Genomic DNA, 15,713 nt, shown 5'->3' with positions numbered 1-15,713 from the left:
AAGAGCAGTAACTCAAAGTCAATCAACTATAAAATCAAAGACAAAGAATCTTTGATTTTATTGGTTACTCAACTGACCATAAGAGTAAACTCATCAATGTAATCAGGTGCTTAGACCTGAACAAAAAATGACAAACCATACTAGGAAACAAAGATATATGTCCCAGTCAAAGGAATAAATTTTAAAAATTGGAGAAGGCAGAATTTGGAACAAACAACCTAAGATGTTCAAACAAATCTACTAAATGAATTCAAGAAGATGAAAGAAAATAGGGCTAAAGAGATAAAGGATAGTAAGAAGACACTTAGCATAAAGAATAATTCAAAAGCATGCAAAGAAAAATGCAGAACTTATGAGAAAGAAAGGCGCAACAGAAGAGATTAAAATACACTAGAGTCATACAACAGCAGATTTGAACAGGCAGAAGAAAGCATCAGTGAACTAGAAGATGGGATATGTGAAGTAAAGCAGACAGAAGAACAGATATGAAAGGAGTAGGAAAAAAATTGAGCAAGATCTCAAGGAATTGAATTACAGTACAAAGTGCACAAATATATGCATCCTGAGTGTGCCAGAATGCAAAGAGAAGGGAAAGGGGACAGAAAGACTATTTGAGGAAATAATGGCTGAAATTTCTCAACTCCTGTGAAAGTCTTAGATACAAATGTCCAAGAAGTGCAACATTTGCCATAAAGAATAAATCCTATTCCAAGACACGTACTATTCAGAATGGCAAATGCCAAAGATAAAGAGAGAATTCTGAAAGTAGATTCATCATACACAATGGATGCTCAATAAGACTAAGTTCTGATTTGTCACCAGAAACCATGGGGGCAAGAAGGCAGTGGTATGATATATCTAAGTTTTTATCCTGAAAGAAAAAGACTTCCAGTCAAGAATTATGTATCCAACCAATTGTCTTTTAAAACTGAGGGAGAGATTAAATTTTTACTGAATGAGAAGTAGACTGGCAAATGATAATGTATATATCTGATTAAATATTGCGCTGCTACACAAAGAATAAAGTTGTGGGCATGCAATATTGTGAATGAACCTGTGTGTCACTGGGTGAGGCAAAATAAACACAGAAACAAAACAGCAATTATTGTATGGTCTCCTTTAGAAAACGCTTGTAAGAAAACAGAGGCCTAGATTGTAAGCTCTTACAGCTAGAAGTAAAAACCTAAAATTGTGGAATTATAACCCATGCCAAACTCTGAAATCTGTTCTACAACTAATTGTTGTACTGTGCTTTGAAATTTATTGCTTTTTTGTATATATATTCTTTATCACAAAAAAGAAAAAAAAAGTCAATTGTGATGATAAAATATTTATTTCTTCTAGCCTCCTACATTCTGGCACAGCTAGAAGGTAAAATCTAAGATTGTATAGTAGCCCCTGACAAACTCTGGGATCTGTCCTCTAACTACTTGTTGAAGAGTGCTTTGAAAACTACTGCTTTTTCTTTCTTTGCTTTGTATCTATGTTATAGTATTCAATTTAAAAAATTAAAAAAGAATACATGAAGTGAATTCATCATCTTAACATTTTTATTATAGAGTAATGAAATTTTATTTGATTTTTAATATTCTTCTTTATGTTTTGTATTTTCCAAAAATCTGTTCTGCATGTATTTTTCCTTCATAATAAAAATGTTTCTTAGACTATATGTACTCACCACGCTATTCATAAAAGACAGACTGAACACATGCTATTCTATATTTTTCTATTCTATATTTTTCCAAAATCTCATTTAAATGAAAGGGAAGATATAAAAATGTGAATAATATAACAATACTAAAAAAAAAAAGAAAGGCTATGAGTTAGAATGATTAAAGGTTGATAAGTAGATTGGATCCCACTTATAGAACAAAAGCAGAAGATACCTTACATCAAAACACACTGAGGGGTGGTGCCACAGTGGCTCAGTGGCAGAGTTCTTGCCTGTCATGCTGGAGACCTGGGTTCGATTCCTGGTGCCTGCCCATGCAAAAACAAAACAAAACAAAAAACACACTGCGGGAAGGAACTACAGAAATGTATTGTCGTTTCCAACAGCAACAACTCAGAGCTACTCCATTTCAGTAAACATTTACAGACAGTAGAAATGGAACATGAGTATCTAGTTGGGAGCCTTAATATAGAAACAAACAAAAGTAAAATAAAGGAAAATTATTTTGTAGTTTGGGGCTGGACAAGAAAAAAAAAAACACCCAGAAACCATAAATTGTTGATTTGATAACATAAACAAATGTAAGCTTCAGTATAGCAAGAAGATTTCATAAGCAAAGTAAAATGACAAGCCACAGACTAGGAGAAACTATTTTCACATAGATTCACAATTGATAATTGATAATGAGCCATAATACATGTGTTTCTATAAATGAATTTGGGAAGAACAGTAGGAAAATTGGGTAAAGAAATGCACATGCAGTTCCCAGACAAGTAAAAGAAATAACTTAAAACATCTGAACAGATGCCACATTTCATAGGCATTAAGGGAAATGCAAATTGAACGGGAGTAACTTTTATTTCATCAATCGATATCTGAAGATTAAAAAGTGAGATAAAAACCCAGGATTGTTGGAGGTGCAGGGACAAACATTCAAGGAAACATAACTTGGATTATCCTTCATGGAAAGCAAATGGGCAGTAGTTATTCTTTTTGACACTGCTATTTCACATTGAGGAATTGACCACGTCAAAACACTGACATTCACTGGAAGACATATGGACAAGGATTTTCACTGAAGCTTGTTTGAAATAGCAAAAAACTAGAAACCACTTAAATGCATGTTTTTATTTTCCCCATTAATCATGGTAGGGCCATATAATAGAGTTATATGAAGTTAACAAAATGAACAAAGCAAGAACTATGCTTACTGGCAGGGCAAGCTTCCTAGGTTCAGTTAAATGGAAAAATGCAGAATTATTCTATTGATGTCAAATTTATGAGTTTGGTTATGTTTCTCATCCCCCCATCATTCCTCACGGGTAGCCCTTTTCCTCTTTGTGTTTTTATTCACATTTTTCTTTCCCCTTTCATTTGTTCATACATGTCTGTGTGTGTGTGTGTGTCTGTGTATGTGGAATTTACAGAAGAATGGATATAGGAGGCACACACCAAACCGTTCACACTGCTTACCTCTGGAGGGAAACAGAATTGAGTGAGGGAACAAAGACTTCAGGTGTTGTGAGGTGTGTTTCTTGGTTATATGGCTCTTTTTTTTTTTACAACTGTCATACATTGTTTTATAATATTAAAAACAACAGTGATTAAAATTTACATACTTTCTTATATAAAGAGATTGTTCAACTCAACAACAAAAAGACAAAACAACCCAATTACAAAATGGGCAAAAGATATGAACAGACACTTCTCAGAAGAGGAAATGCAAATGGCTAAAAGGCACATGAAAAGATGCTCAACTTCCCTGACTATTAGGGAAATGCAAATCAAAACCATAATGAGATATCATCTATACCCCCTAGAGTGGCCCATTATCAATTAAACAGAAAACCACAAGTCCTGGAAAGGATGTGGAGAAAGAGGCACACATCCACTGTTGGTGGGAATGTAAAATGGTACAACCACTGTGGAAGGCAGTTTGACAGTTCCTCAGGAAGCTAAGTATAGAATTGCCACATGATCCGGCAATACCATTGCTAGGTATCTATTCAGAGGACATGAGGACAAGGACACAAACAGACATCTGTACACCAAATGTTTATAGCAGCAGTATTTACAATTGCCAATAGATGGAAACAGCCCAAATGTCCATCAACAGACAAGTGGCTCAACAAGCTGTGGTATATACATACAATGGAATATTACGCAGCTGTAAGACAGAATACAGTTATGAAATATATAACAACATGGATGGACCTTGAGGACATTATGCTGAGTGAGATGAGCCAGAAACAAAAGGACAAAGACTGTGTTTTCTCACCGATACGAACATTAGTTAATGAACTTGGAGAATTTCAGTTAAGAACAGAGACCAACAGGAGATAGAAACAGGGTACACATTGGGTAATTGGAGCTGAAGGGATACAGATTGTACAACAGGACTTATTGTAAAAATTCAGAAATGAATAGTACAATATTGCCTAACTGTAATACAATACTGTTAGTACACAGAATGAAGCTGAATGTGAGAATGATAGAGGGAGGAGGGCTGGGGGCACAAATAAAATCAGAAGGAAAGATAGACAATAAAGACTGAGATGGCATAATAAAGAAATACCTAAAGTGTACAATAATAGTGACTAAATGTACAAATTTAAAAATGTTTTTGCATGAGGAAGAACAAAGGAATGTCAATATTGCAGGGTGTTGAAAACAGATGGTAATTCATATTTTGAAATTTTAACTTATGTGTGAAACTAAAGCAAAAAATGTTTATTTGATACAAAATTTATATTTTGACTAGTGCATCTCTTAATATAACTTAAATGGACAGTTTAAGTGAACACCATAAGTATGTGGAACCTTGAATAGGGTATGAGATTTTGTAGGTTTGTCCAATGTGATGCCCCGATAAATCCCAGAGTGATTTGAACAGTGAATAAAAAAGTATTTGCAAAGTCCCCTTGGGGGAGTGCTGAGAAAGAAGGAAAATTCAGCTTCCCCATTTGGAGAATTCTTGATATTCTCACAAGCAGTGAGGACAACCAAATCAATAGGCCAGGCCCTCAATCTTGGGTTTGTCCCATTGAAATTTATCCCCACAAAGGATAGGCTAAGCCTACTTTAAATTAGACCTAAGATTCACCCCCAGAGAACCCTTTTTGTTGCTCAGATGTGGCCTCTCTCTCTCAGCCAACACAACAAGCAAACTCACTGCCCTCCCCCTCTCTACGTGGGACAAAACTCGCAGGGGTGTAAACCTCGCTGGCAATGTGGGACAGAAATCCTAGAATGAGCTGGGACTCCGCATCAAGGGATTGAGAAAACCTTCTCAACCAAAAGGGGAAAAAGAGAAATGAGACTAAATAAAGTGTCAGTGGCTGAGATATTTCAAACAGAGTCGAGAGGGTATCCTGGAGGTTATTCTTATGCATTACATAGATATCCACTTGTTAAGGTGTATTAGAGAGGCTAAAAGGAAGTGCCTGAAACTGTAGAACTGTGTTCCAGTAGCCATGTTTCTTTAGGATGATACAGCTTTCACAAAGTGATTGTGTGATTGTGAAAACCTTGTTCTGATGCTCCTTTTATCTATGGCATGGACAGATGAGTAAAAAAAAATGAATTAAAAATAAATAATGGGGGAACAAATGTTAAAATAAATTGGATAGAGGGAAATACTAGTGGTCAGTGAGAGGGAGGGGTAACAGGTATGGTATGTAAGAGTTTTTTCTTTTTTTCTTTTTATTTCTTTTTCTGGAGTGATGTAAATGTTCTGAGAAATGATCATGGTGATGAATATACAACTATGTGATGACAATGTGAGCCAGCGACTGCACAACTGAGTATGGAATGTTCATCCATTAAGAATATTCGTGTTGTATGTTGATTGGTTTTATTAATAAAAATTTTAAAAACATATATATATATATATACACACTTTTTGCTTTTAAAAAAAGTCTTCTTAAAAGAACACATTGGGGGTTACTTTGTAAAAGAGAACAAAAAACTACAGTAACCAGATGATTCACTCAAAATATATTAGTTTTACCAAAATGGCTTCTTTTGTGATACCGTTTTGATTTTGGCAGGAGGAGATTATACAATCCTCAGAGAAGAATAGGATTAGCTTAAAAGGAGGTTCACCTGTTCCACGACAAGTTGAAAGCAGTGTTAGCTGGAACAGAAGTAGGAAACAAGTACATTTGTCTCATGTCAAGGAAGAAAACATGTGAATCATTAGCCCAAGAGTTGAAGGAGGCAGGGCCCATTTGTAGTGCCGCCTTGTTGGGGAAAGAAACTGTTATACAAAGAAAGGTGAAAGTTTTAGAAAGCCGAGTCACAAGGAAGACAGTGTAAAGACCGGGCACGTGTGTTCCAAGTGCATCTTTAGAAGGCCTAGCATTCTTCCTTCCACTGTCACCAGAAGGACAAAGCAATGTGTTGGTGGAAGTTTGTTTCTGTCCTTCCATTTATTCAAAGATCATCATTACCTTGAACAAACACTCCCCAGCCCATCGCCAGCCTGAGTAATCACAGGGTGACGTGGCATGGTAATGAATTAATGTCGATTTGATCTGGTTTAGTAACTCTCACTTTGCTGAAATCATGTGGAAAGAAAGATGATTCAGACACAACCATCGTCTCATGGCCCAGATACCTTTTCTCTTTTCATCCTGCCTTTGTCTTTTGGGGGTTCTTTTCCCTTTTGATTCTTTCTTTGACCAACAGAAATACCACAGTGAAGGACACCAATTGTCTATTTTAGCTTTTTTCTGTTTGCTTGGTTTGGTTTGGTTTGGGGGGGGGTGGGCAAGAGTAGCTCAGTGGCAGATTTCTCACCTGCCATGCTGAAGACCCGGGTTCGATTCCTGATGTCTGCCCATGAGACAAGAAAAAAAAAAAAAAACTTCATGTATGTCTGCTTTAGCTTTTGACAAAGTTTTTGTGGAAACACCATGTGGGCAAGGAGCAAAACAGGTATTTTTTTTTCCTCTCTCTCTCTCTCCAACAGATTTTTTTAGGTGTGTAGTTCATATACTATAAAACATACCCATTTTAAGGTTGAGTTTTAGTAAATTTGTAACAGCTGTGTGTTACTCGCCACAATAAGTTTTGTTGGGAACCCTTTTAAAAAATAGTTTTATTAAGAAATCTTCACACACATACAGTCCATCCACTGTATACTATCAATGGCTCACAGTATCACCACATAGGTGTGTATATTCATCACCATGATCATTTTTAGAACATCTGCATCACTCCAGAAAAAATTAAAAAAAGAAAAAAGAACTCATACATCCCATACCCCTTACCCCTCCCTCAAACTGCAATCTACCTAATTCTTTCTTATGCCTTATTCCCCCTATTATTTATCTATTTACTTTTCCTTATTTTTTTACTCATCTGCCCATATCCTGAATAAGAGGAGCCTCAGACACAAGGTTTACACAAACACATGATCATACTGTAAAAGCTATATAGTTATATAATCTTCAAGAATCAAGGCTACTGGAATATAATTCAATAGTTCCTCCAGACACTCTAACACACCATAAGCTAAAAAGGGATATCTATATAATGCATAAGAATAACCTCCAGCTTAACATCTCGACTCTCTGAAATCTCTCAGCCACTGAAACTTTATTTAGTCTCATTTCTCTTCCCCCCCCTTGGTCAAGAAGGCTTTCTCAATCCCATCGCACCAGGTCCCAGTTCATTCTGGGAGTCCTGGCCCACGCTGCCAGGGAGATTTACACCCCTGTGTCACTCGTGGTTTTGAGGCCGGGAAGATGTCCAAACCAAAGTATTATCAATGTGTTGCTTCCTCCCCTGAAGCCGATGGCATTCTAAGGCTGGCTGCCGGCGATCCTGGGTCCTTAATTGATCACACGGCAAGATACATGGCAGTATCTCCTGGTGTCTCCCTTCTCTTCCACGTTTCATTTCAGCTTCTCACTTTCGGTGGCTTTCTCTTCCTCTGTCTGAATTTCATTCCATTTTATAAAGGACTCTGGTAATAGCATTGAGACTCATCCTGATTGAGGTGGGTCACACCCTCACTGAAGTAGCTTCACCAAAAGGTCATACTTACCACAGGGTCAAACCCACAGGAATAGGTTAAATTTAAGACCATGTTTTTCTGGGGTACATACAGCTTCAAACCACCACACAGGTTTTTAAACTCCATACAGTTTCTTTCCTAAAACAGATGTGCGTGTGAACAGCCGAAGGGCTGCTGGTCCTTTATTCTTAGCTCTCTTTATTGTCATCTTTGTCCTGTTGTACCCCCGCAAAATGAAGCAGCTATCCTCTATTCTGACTCTTACTTGTACTTTGCCCTGGGGTGCAAGAACCTTCTGGGTAATTTATCAAAAAACCTTCTGGATAATTCAAGAATGTTTAGCTCTTGAGAAAGAGTTGTCAAACAGATTTCAGAGTTTGGTATGGATTACAATTCCACAATTTTAGGTTTTTACTTCTAGCTACTCTAAGATACTGGAGACTAAAATATATACCCGTACAATGATTCAGCAATCATACTTATTTGTTAAACCCTACCTTCTCTGTATAGCTCCACCATCACCTTTGATCTTTCCACCCCACACTTGAGGGGTATTTGGGCTATGCCCATTCTAACTTTTCCATGTTGGAAGGGGCTGTCAATAATATGAGGTAGGGAGAAGGAAGTAGCTGATGTTCTGAAGAGGCTGGGCCCTCTAGGTTTGAGGACATATCTGTTCCAGTGACTCATCTGATGGTTGTAGGTTTCTGGAAAGTCACCGTAGTGCATGGAAGCTTTGTAGAATCTTATATAATGCCCTAGGTGTTCTTCAGGATTAGCTGGAATGGTTTGGGTTGGGGTTTGGCAAGTTAATGATAGGTAGCAATGCCTAACTGTGGCGTGCGTAAGGGTGACCTAGAGGCAGCCTCTTGACTTTATTTGAACTCTCTCGACCACTGCTACCTTATTTGTAGCACTTCTTTTCCCCCTTTAGGTCAGGATCACATTGTTGATCCCAAGTGCTGCACTCATCCCCAAGAGTCATCTCCCATGCTGCCAGGGAGACTTTCACCCCTGGACATCATGGCCCACATAGGAGGGGAAGGCAATAATTTCACCCACAGAATTGGCTTAGAGAGAGTGAGGCCACATCTAAACAATAAAAGGGGACCTCCAGAAGTAACTCTTAGGCACACCTACAGGTAGGCCAAGCATCTCTGCTACATATATAAGCTTCTCAAGACCAAGCCTCATGATCAAGGGCAGGCCCTATTGATTTGGGTGTCCCTAATGTTTGACACAGTATCAGAGGTTTCCCCAGTGGTAAAGTTTAATAGTTCCTTATTTTTTCTCCCATCCTTCAAGGGACTTTACCAATACTTTTTTATTATCTGCTTAATTTAACATATTAAATATATATATATATATATATATCCTAGGATGTATCCAGGCATTATATTAAACTATACAGGATTGAAGGCCTTATTCTGGGCTCCCTGTGTTTTGTTTAAATAAATTATCCAAACAGGTTGAGTTAGATTACGTGCTACAAAAAAATTTAGGTTCTGAACAGAATAAACCTTTCTTCCTTTGGTCTCAAAGAATAGGTGAGGTTCTAAAATATAGACAATGTCTTCCTTACTCCTATGTTCTGAATTACCTTAACCCAGACTTGATCAGCTTCATTCTTATTTCTAAATACCGGGTTACACATATATAAAACAGTCTCTCAAAATCCAGAAATAATAATTCCCACTCTGGACTAAATGTGACTACTATAAGAGTTTACAATCTAGGCCCCTATTTTCTTACAAATATTGTCTAAAGGAGACCACACAATAATTGCTCCTTCGCTTCTGGTTTATTTTGCCTCACCCAACATCCCACAGGTTCATTCACAATGTTGCATTCCTCACAACTTCACAGCTTTTTGTAGCAGCACAATATTCGATCATATGCATACATCCTTGTTCCCCAATCTATTTCTCAGTCACTGTATCCTTCAGCCACCTCTATTCATTCAGCATCATGTATAATGCCCAAAGTCCACAGTTTATCAGCACTCTCAATTTTAGATAATTTCATGAAAAATAACCTATACACACACCCTCACCAAATAGGAAATCTAAACATCCCCTTAACTCTTGTCCCTCCCCTCATTATTTATGAGGTACTGCTGTTGCTGTGGTACTGCTGATGTTTTCTTGTTAAACACAGCCCATAGCATGCAATACCAGTTTTCCCTCTGTACCCTAGACTTCAACACTCTTTGTACAAGAATCATACCTTTGAAGTAGTTCATACAAGAATCATACCTTTGAAGTAGTTCATGCAAGAACTTATTTATGTTTGTAGTGTTAATCAGTGGCCTAACAAGTCTATACAACCCCTTTCAATCATGGTCACCTTCAATATGGCAATATTACATATAAACCCCTAGTAAACCACCTTCACTCCTATCTATTCCCTTACATTTGAGTTCAACCTCATTAGCTAACTGTTCACCCATCTCCAGGTCCTATGTATCTCTAATTCCCCTATATTCTGTATTATAAGCCTCCAATTCTAACTTTACCATGGTTATAAAAGTGGAGTCCTATAGTATCTGTACTTTTGTGTCCATCATATTTCACTCAGCTTTATGTCTTCAAGGCTTATTCATCTTGTCATGTGCTTCAAGACATCATTTCGTCTTATTGCTGTATAATATTCCATCGTATGTATACACCACATTTTGTTAATCCACTCATCTGTTGATGGGCACTTGGATTGTTTCCATCTTTTGGCAATTTTCAGTAATACTGCTATGACATCGGTGTGCAAATGTCTGTTTGTGTTACTGCTTTCAGCTTTTCTGGGTATATACCAAGTAGTGCTTTTGCCAGGTCATAGGGCAACTTGATATTTAGTTCCCTTAGGAACCACCAAACTATGTTCCATAGCAGCTGTACCATTATACATTCCCATCAGCAGTGCATAAGTGTCCCAATTTCTCCACATCCTCTCCAACATTTATAGTTTCCTGTTTGTTTAATACCAGCCATTCTTATAGGTGTGAGGTAGTACCTCATTGTAGTCTTGATCTGCATTTGCCTTATAGCTAATGAAAATGAGCATCTCTTTATGTGTTTTTGATCCATCTCTATTTGCTTTCAGAAAAATGCCCAGTGTTCTATTTGCTAGCTGCCGGAATGCAACATACCAGAAACAGAAGGGCTTTTAAAAAGGGGAATTTAATAAGTTGCTAGTTTACAGTTCAAAAGCCAAGAAAATGCCCCCAATTAAAGCAAGTCTATAGAAATGCCCCATCAAAGGCACCCAGGGAGAGATACCTGGTTCAAGAAAGCTGATGACATTCAGGGTTTCTCTCTAAAGTGAGAAGGTATGTGGCAAACATAGTCAGGATTTTTCTCTCTCAGCTGGAAGGGCACATGGCAAACATGCCATCATCTGCTAGCTTTCTCTCCTGGCTTCCTGTTTCATGAAGCTCCCCAGGAGGCATTTTCCTTCTTCATCTCCAAAGTTCACTGGCTGGTAGAGTCTGCTTCTCGTGGCTATGTCATTCTCTGCTCTCTCTCAGAGATCTCCCATTCTCCAAAATGCTTCCTCTTTTATAGGACCCCAGTAAACCAATCAAGACCCACCCAAATGGGTGGAGACACATCTCCCCTAATTCAGCTTAACAACCACACTTGATTGGGTTACATCTTCAGGGAGATGATCTAATTACAGATTCAAATATATAGTATTGAATAGGGATTACTCTGCCTTTACGAAACGGGATTTTGATTAAAACATGGCTTTTCTAGGGTCCATACATCCTTTCAAACCAACACACCTAGTCATATCTTTGGCCCACTTTTAATTGGGTTGCTTGCTCTTTTGTTATTGAGTTGTATGATTTCTTTATGTATACAGGATATCAAACCTTTGTCTGATGTGTGATTTCCAAATATTTTCTCCTATTGAATTGGCTGCCTCTTCATCTTTTGACAGTCTTTTGAGGTGCAATAGCATTTGATTTTGAGGAGTTTCCTTTTATCTATTTTTTCTTTTGTTGCTTATGCTTTGGGTTTAAAGTTTAGGAAGCTATCTCCTATTACTAGGTTTTGAAGAGGTTTCCCTACATTTTCTTCTAGAAGCTTGACGGCACTATTCTTATATTTAGGTGTTTGATCCACTCTGAGTTAATTTTTGCATAGGGTGTGAGGTAAGGGTCCTCTTTCATTCTTTTGGCTATTGATATCCAGTTCTCCCATGCCCGTTTATTGAAAAGGCTATTTTCTTCCAATTCAATGGATTTGGGACCCTTGCCAAAAATCAACTGACCATAGATTTAATGGTCTATTTCTGCACTCTTGATTCAATTACATTGGTCAATAACTCTATCTTTGTGCCTGTTTTGACCACTGTGGCTTTTTAATAAGTTTTAAAATCAGGAAGTGTTAATCCTCCTACTTCGTTCTTCTTTTTTAGGATGCTTTTAGCTATTCGGGGGACTTACGTATTCTTAATGCATATAAATGAAATTTTCATAGACAATTAGGATAATATTAGATATTCAGTCATATTACATTTTTAAGCTCAGAGTATGTGCTTAAAAAGAGTATTTTCCCTATAACCTCAAAAAACTTAAATTTATTTTTTAAAAGTGGCTACAGAGTACGCCATCTAAACATATACCTTATACAATGACGATTAATCTATTTTTGCTTATATACTTATTTCCTAAAATGGTAAAACATTTACATGATCAGTACAGTGAAAGTCTCCTTCCCATCCCTGACTCAAAGCTACACAGTTTCCCTTCCTAAGGGCAACAAATGACACTTTTTTTTTGAAGACAAAGTCTTATAGGTAGACTTGGATCAGAAGGTATAAATACATTCAGTCCTGATACATACTGATAAACTGCTCTCCAGAAATTTATCATTTACAACCTTTCCTTATGAAGACATTCTTTTAAATAGTATTTGTCCATTTGGAAGGCAAGAAATGTTTTAACACACATTTTCTTTGCGTAATAGCAAGGTTAGACCATTTTTTCACATCTTTAGTAGTCCACTATGTATCTTCCATCGTAAATAACCCAACCCTAGTGTGTGCCAGAAAGGACCCTTTAAAAATTCCCTGTTACTTCTAGAAAACCTCTTCTGTTGCTCAAATATGGCCTATCCCTCTCTAAGCCCATCTCTGCAAGGAAAATCATTACCCTCCCCCCTACATAGGACATGATATTCAGGGGTGAAAGTCTCCCTGGCAACGTGGGACAAAACTACCAGAGACGAGTTCAGCCCTGGCACCCGCGGATCGACAAGCCCTTCCTAACCAAAATGGGGAAAAGAATTGTAACAAAATAAGGTATCAGTGGCTACGAGAGTCCAAATCTAGTTGAGAGGCTATTCTGGAGGCTATTCTTACACAAGCTTCAGCTAGATTTGCTAATTGTCACAGCTTGCCAACCCTAAAGAACCCTAAAGAACACGTAAGGCTTTACCTCAGATTCTACGAAAGTTTCATGCACTAAGTTTACTTTCCAGAAACCTATAGCCTCCAATGGTTCCTAGGTCAGATAAGCCCTGAAACCCAGGGGGGCCAGTCTCTCCAAGAACATCAACTAATTCCAACCCCTTATCCTATATTGTCAACACCACATTCCAGTATTAAAAACTTAGAACGGGCAAAGCTCAAATACCCCTAAAGTTTGAGAGATGAATCAAAGGAGAAGGAAGTATTATAACAGAGAAGATAGGATTTAACAAATGAGTATGACTGCTGTATCATTATACTGATATTTCTTTTAGTCTCCAGCGTCTTGGAACAGCTAGAAGGAAAAACCTGAAATTGTTGAACTGTAACCCATACCAAACTTTGAAACCTATTCTATTATAACAGAGAAGATAGCTGTTTTGAATATGTTTATATCTAATAATGAAAAACATTTTTAAAAAGAAGAAAAAGCAAAGGAAGAAGAAAGAAGCTAGAAGTCAGCAGAACCCAGAAGAGAATGTGACATTTCCATGTGACAGCAAAACCAAGGAACCCAAGAATTGCAGCCAGTCAGAATGCTACCAACTCCAGAAGGAAGCCAGCCTTTTAACCTCTGATACAATAAATTCCCATTGTTTAAGCCAAAAAAAAAAAAAATTCCCTATTAGCTTCCAGGATTATGGCAAATCCTTTGGGTTCCTCCCACACACACACACACACACACACACACACACACACACACACACAAAGAGAAGCCTTCTCCAAACTGCAGGCTTCTAGCTCCCCTATGGCTTATATCCATACTTTGTAACTGAGATAACTAATAATGCTCAAGATCTATTTCTTGAGATCCACTCAGGCTTTCTGAACAGGAGGGAGAGTGACAGCTCAGGACTAGGCAAAGAAATACCATGAAGATTACATAGGGTTAATGTTTCCAAAGTTCACCCACACGAACTCTTGCTCTTGGGCTGGGTGAACTTGGGACCATCACCTAACACTTCTGTGCCTTACTCCATGCCCCCAACCAGGTGTTGCTCACCTCCAAACATGGGCCTATTCTATCTGGCAGTCTAAAAGGCCCTTCCAGTCCAGCTCCTCATCTCCAGGGTGGTTAGGGCCACTCCTTTCAAGGTGCCTGGCACCTGCGGTGCATAACCCTCATCTGCACGTGCAGTTTATGAATCTGTCTCCCCCATTGGCTGGAAGCCCAAGAGCTCTGTTCAAGGTCTCCCAGAGCTCTGCACAGAGACTAACACTGCACACGCCTCTAGATGATGCTACTGACATGAAACCAAGGTGTATGTTCACATGTGCTCAAATGGACACGTGCAAAGATGCACACACTTGAACATGCACACACATGTACACACACCCCCGCCAGCCTGATCTTCTACAGGCAGCTACTCAAAAGCTTTCAATTGCTTGCCACTGCCCACGTGACCCAAGACTGCTCTCCTAGTCAGTGGGAACACACAAGGCCCTCCCCCACACCTACATTCTCAGACTTACAAAACCTGTTTCTTCTCTCAGTCAAGGAAAGAACAAAAAATGCAGCTCCTCACAAACCCGCTTCCAAGACCACTCTGTGCCTCTGCCACTTGTGTCAGGTCCACTCAGCGATCACATTAATACCAAACCCAATCTTGTCCTGACACCTAGTTTGTCCTTCAACACCCCATAACTTTGTTGACATTTCTGTTACTTGTGCCACCCAGCAAACTCCACCCTGTAAGATAAACCTTTCCGGGGCGTCTTACTCCCATATTAGATGATTACCTAATTGTATTAACTGACTTTTATTTTTTATTTCTTGCATAGGGAGGTGCCAGGAATCGAACCGGGTCTCCAGCATGGGAGGCGAGAACTCTGCCTGCTAAGTCACCGTGGCCCGTCCAGTATTAACTTGACTTTTTAAACCTTTTTTTCCTGGACAGATTATCATCGCTGTATCTTCTGGATCTTTGTACACAGAGATGTTCCATAAACACCAGTGAAGTCGCAGCGCGCTGTTGAATTTTTCTTTTACTTTTTTTTTTCACCTTACTTAATTTTGTTGGAACAAACTTCTCAAACCTCCCCTGGCTCCTTTCCCTCGGTCACCTTCCAGCGCCGCACCCGCTCCCACGGTCAACCCACCCACCGCTGGCGCGCTCAACCCCTTCGCCCACACGCCTTACCTCCGCAGGGCCCAGGAGGCTCCAAGACCTTAGCCCGAGATGGAGTCTGGCACCGTCGCCTTAAGGTCGCCGCTGCATCCCTCCGCTCTGCCTGACGCAAGGGATGCCAACCTTGGGGGTGTGCTTTGGCCTCACCTGGGGCCCTTTTGAAATGCTGATGACTGGGCTCCCCCGACTTTCCACAACTGAGAAAATCTGATCAAATTATCCAGGGTGCGGCCTGGGCGTCGGAATTTGTAAACTTCCCCAAGTGGGTGCTACAGTGAGCCACACCGCTGAAAGAATGCGCGTGGGGGAGGCACCATCGCGTTTCGCCAGGCTCCATCTCCCGGCCAGAGAAAAGTGGGTGGGGAGGGGGAGCGGAGAGCTAAGGGGAGGGGGTGGGGAGGCAGCGGCGGGCGGGCCCGGG

General features: G+C 39.2%; 1 long non-coding RNA gene across 2 annotated transcripts in view; it reads right to left on the bottom strand.

The window, feature by feature from the left end:
* The window catches only part of LOC143686250 (uncharacterized), a 25,114-nt gene extending 9,462 nt beyond the window's left edge, over window positions 1–15,652 (bottom strand). For both annotated transcript variants that reach the window (XR_013176989.1, XR_013176988.1), the window contains exon 1: window positions 15,305–15,652. This is a non-coding gene — a long non-coding RNA (uncharacterized LOC143686250). The remainder of the gene's footprint in view (window positions 1–15,304) is intronic.
* Window positions 15,653–15,713: the final 61 nt, after the last annotated feature.

The sequence above is a fragment of the Tamandua tetradactyla genome, chromosome 6, assembly GCF_023851605.1.
Source record: "Tamandua tetradactyla isolate mTamTet1 chromosome 6, mTamTet1.pri, whole genome shotgun sequence".
NCBI classification, from domain to species: domain Eukaryota; kingdom Metazoa; phylum Chordata; class Mammalia; order Pilosa; family Myrmecophagidae; genus Tamandua; species Tamandua tetradactyla.
The sequence above is the reverse complement of the archived record's forward strand: the minus strand, read 5'-3'. Positions and strand labels throughout refer to the sequence as shown.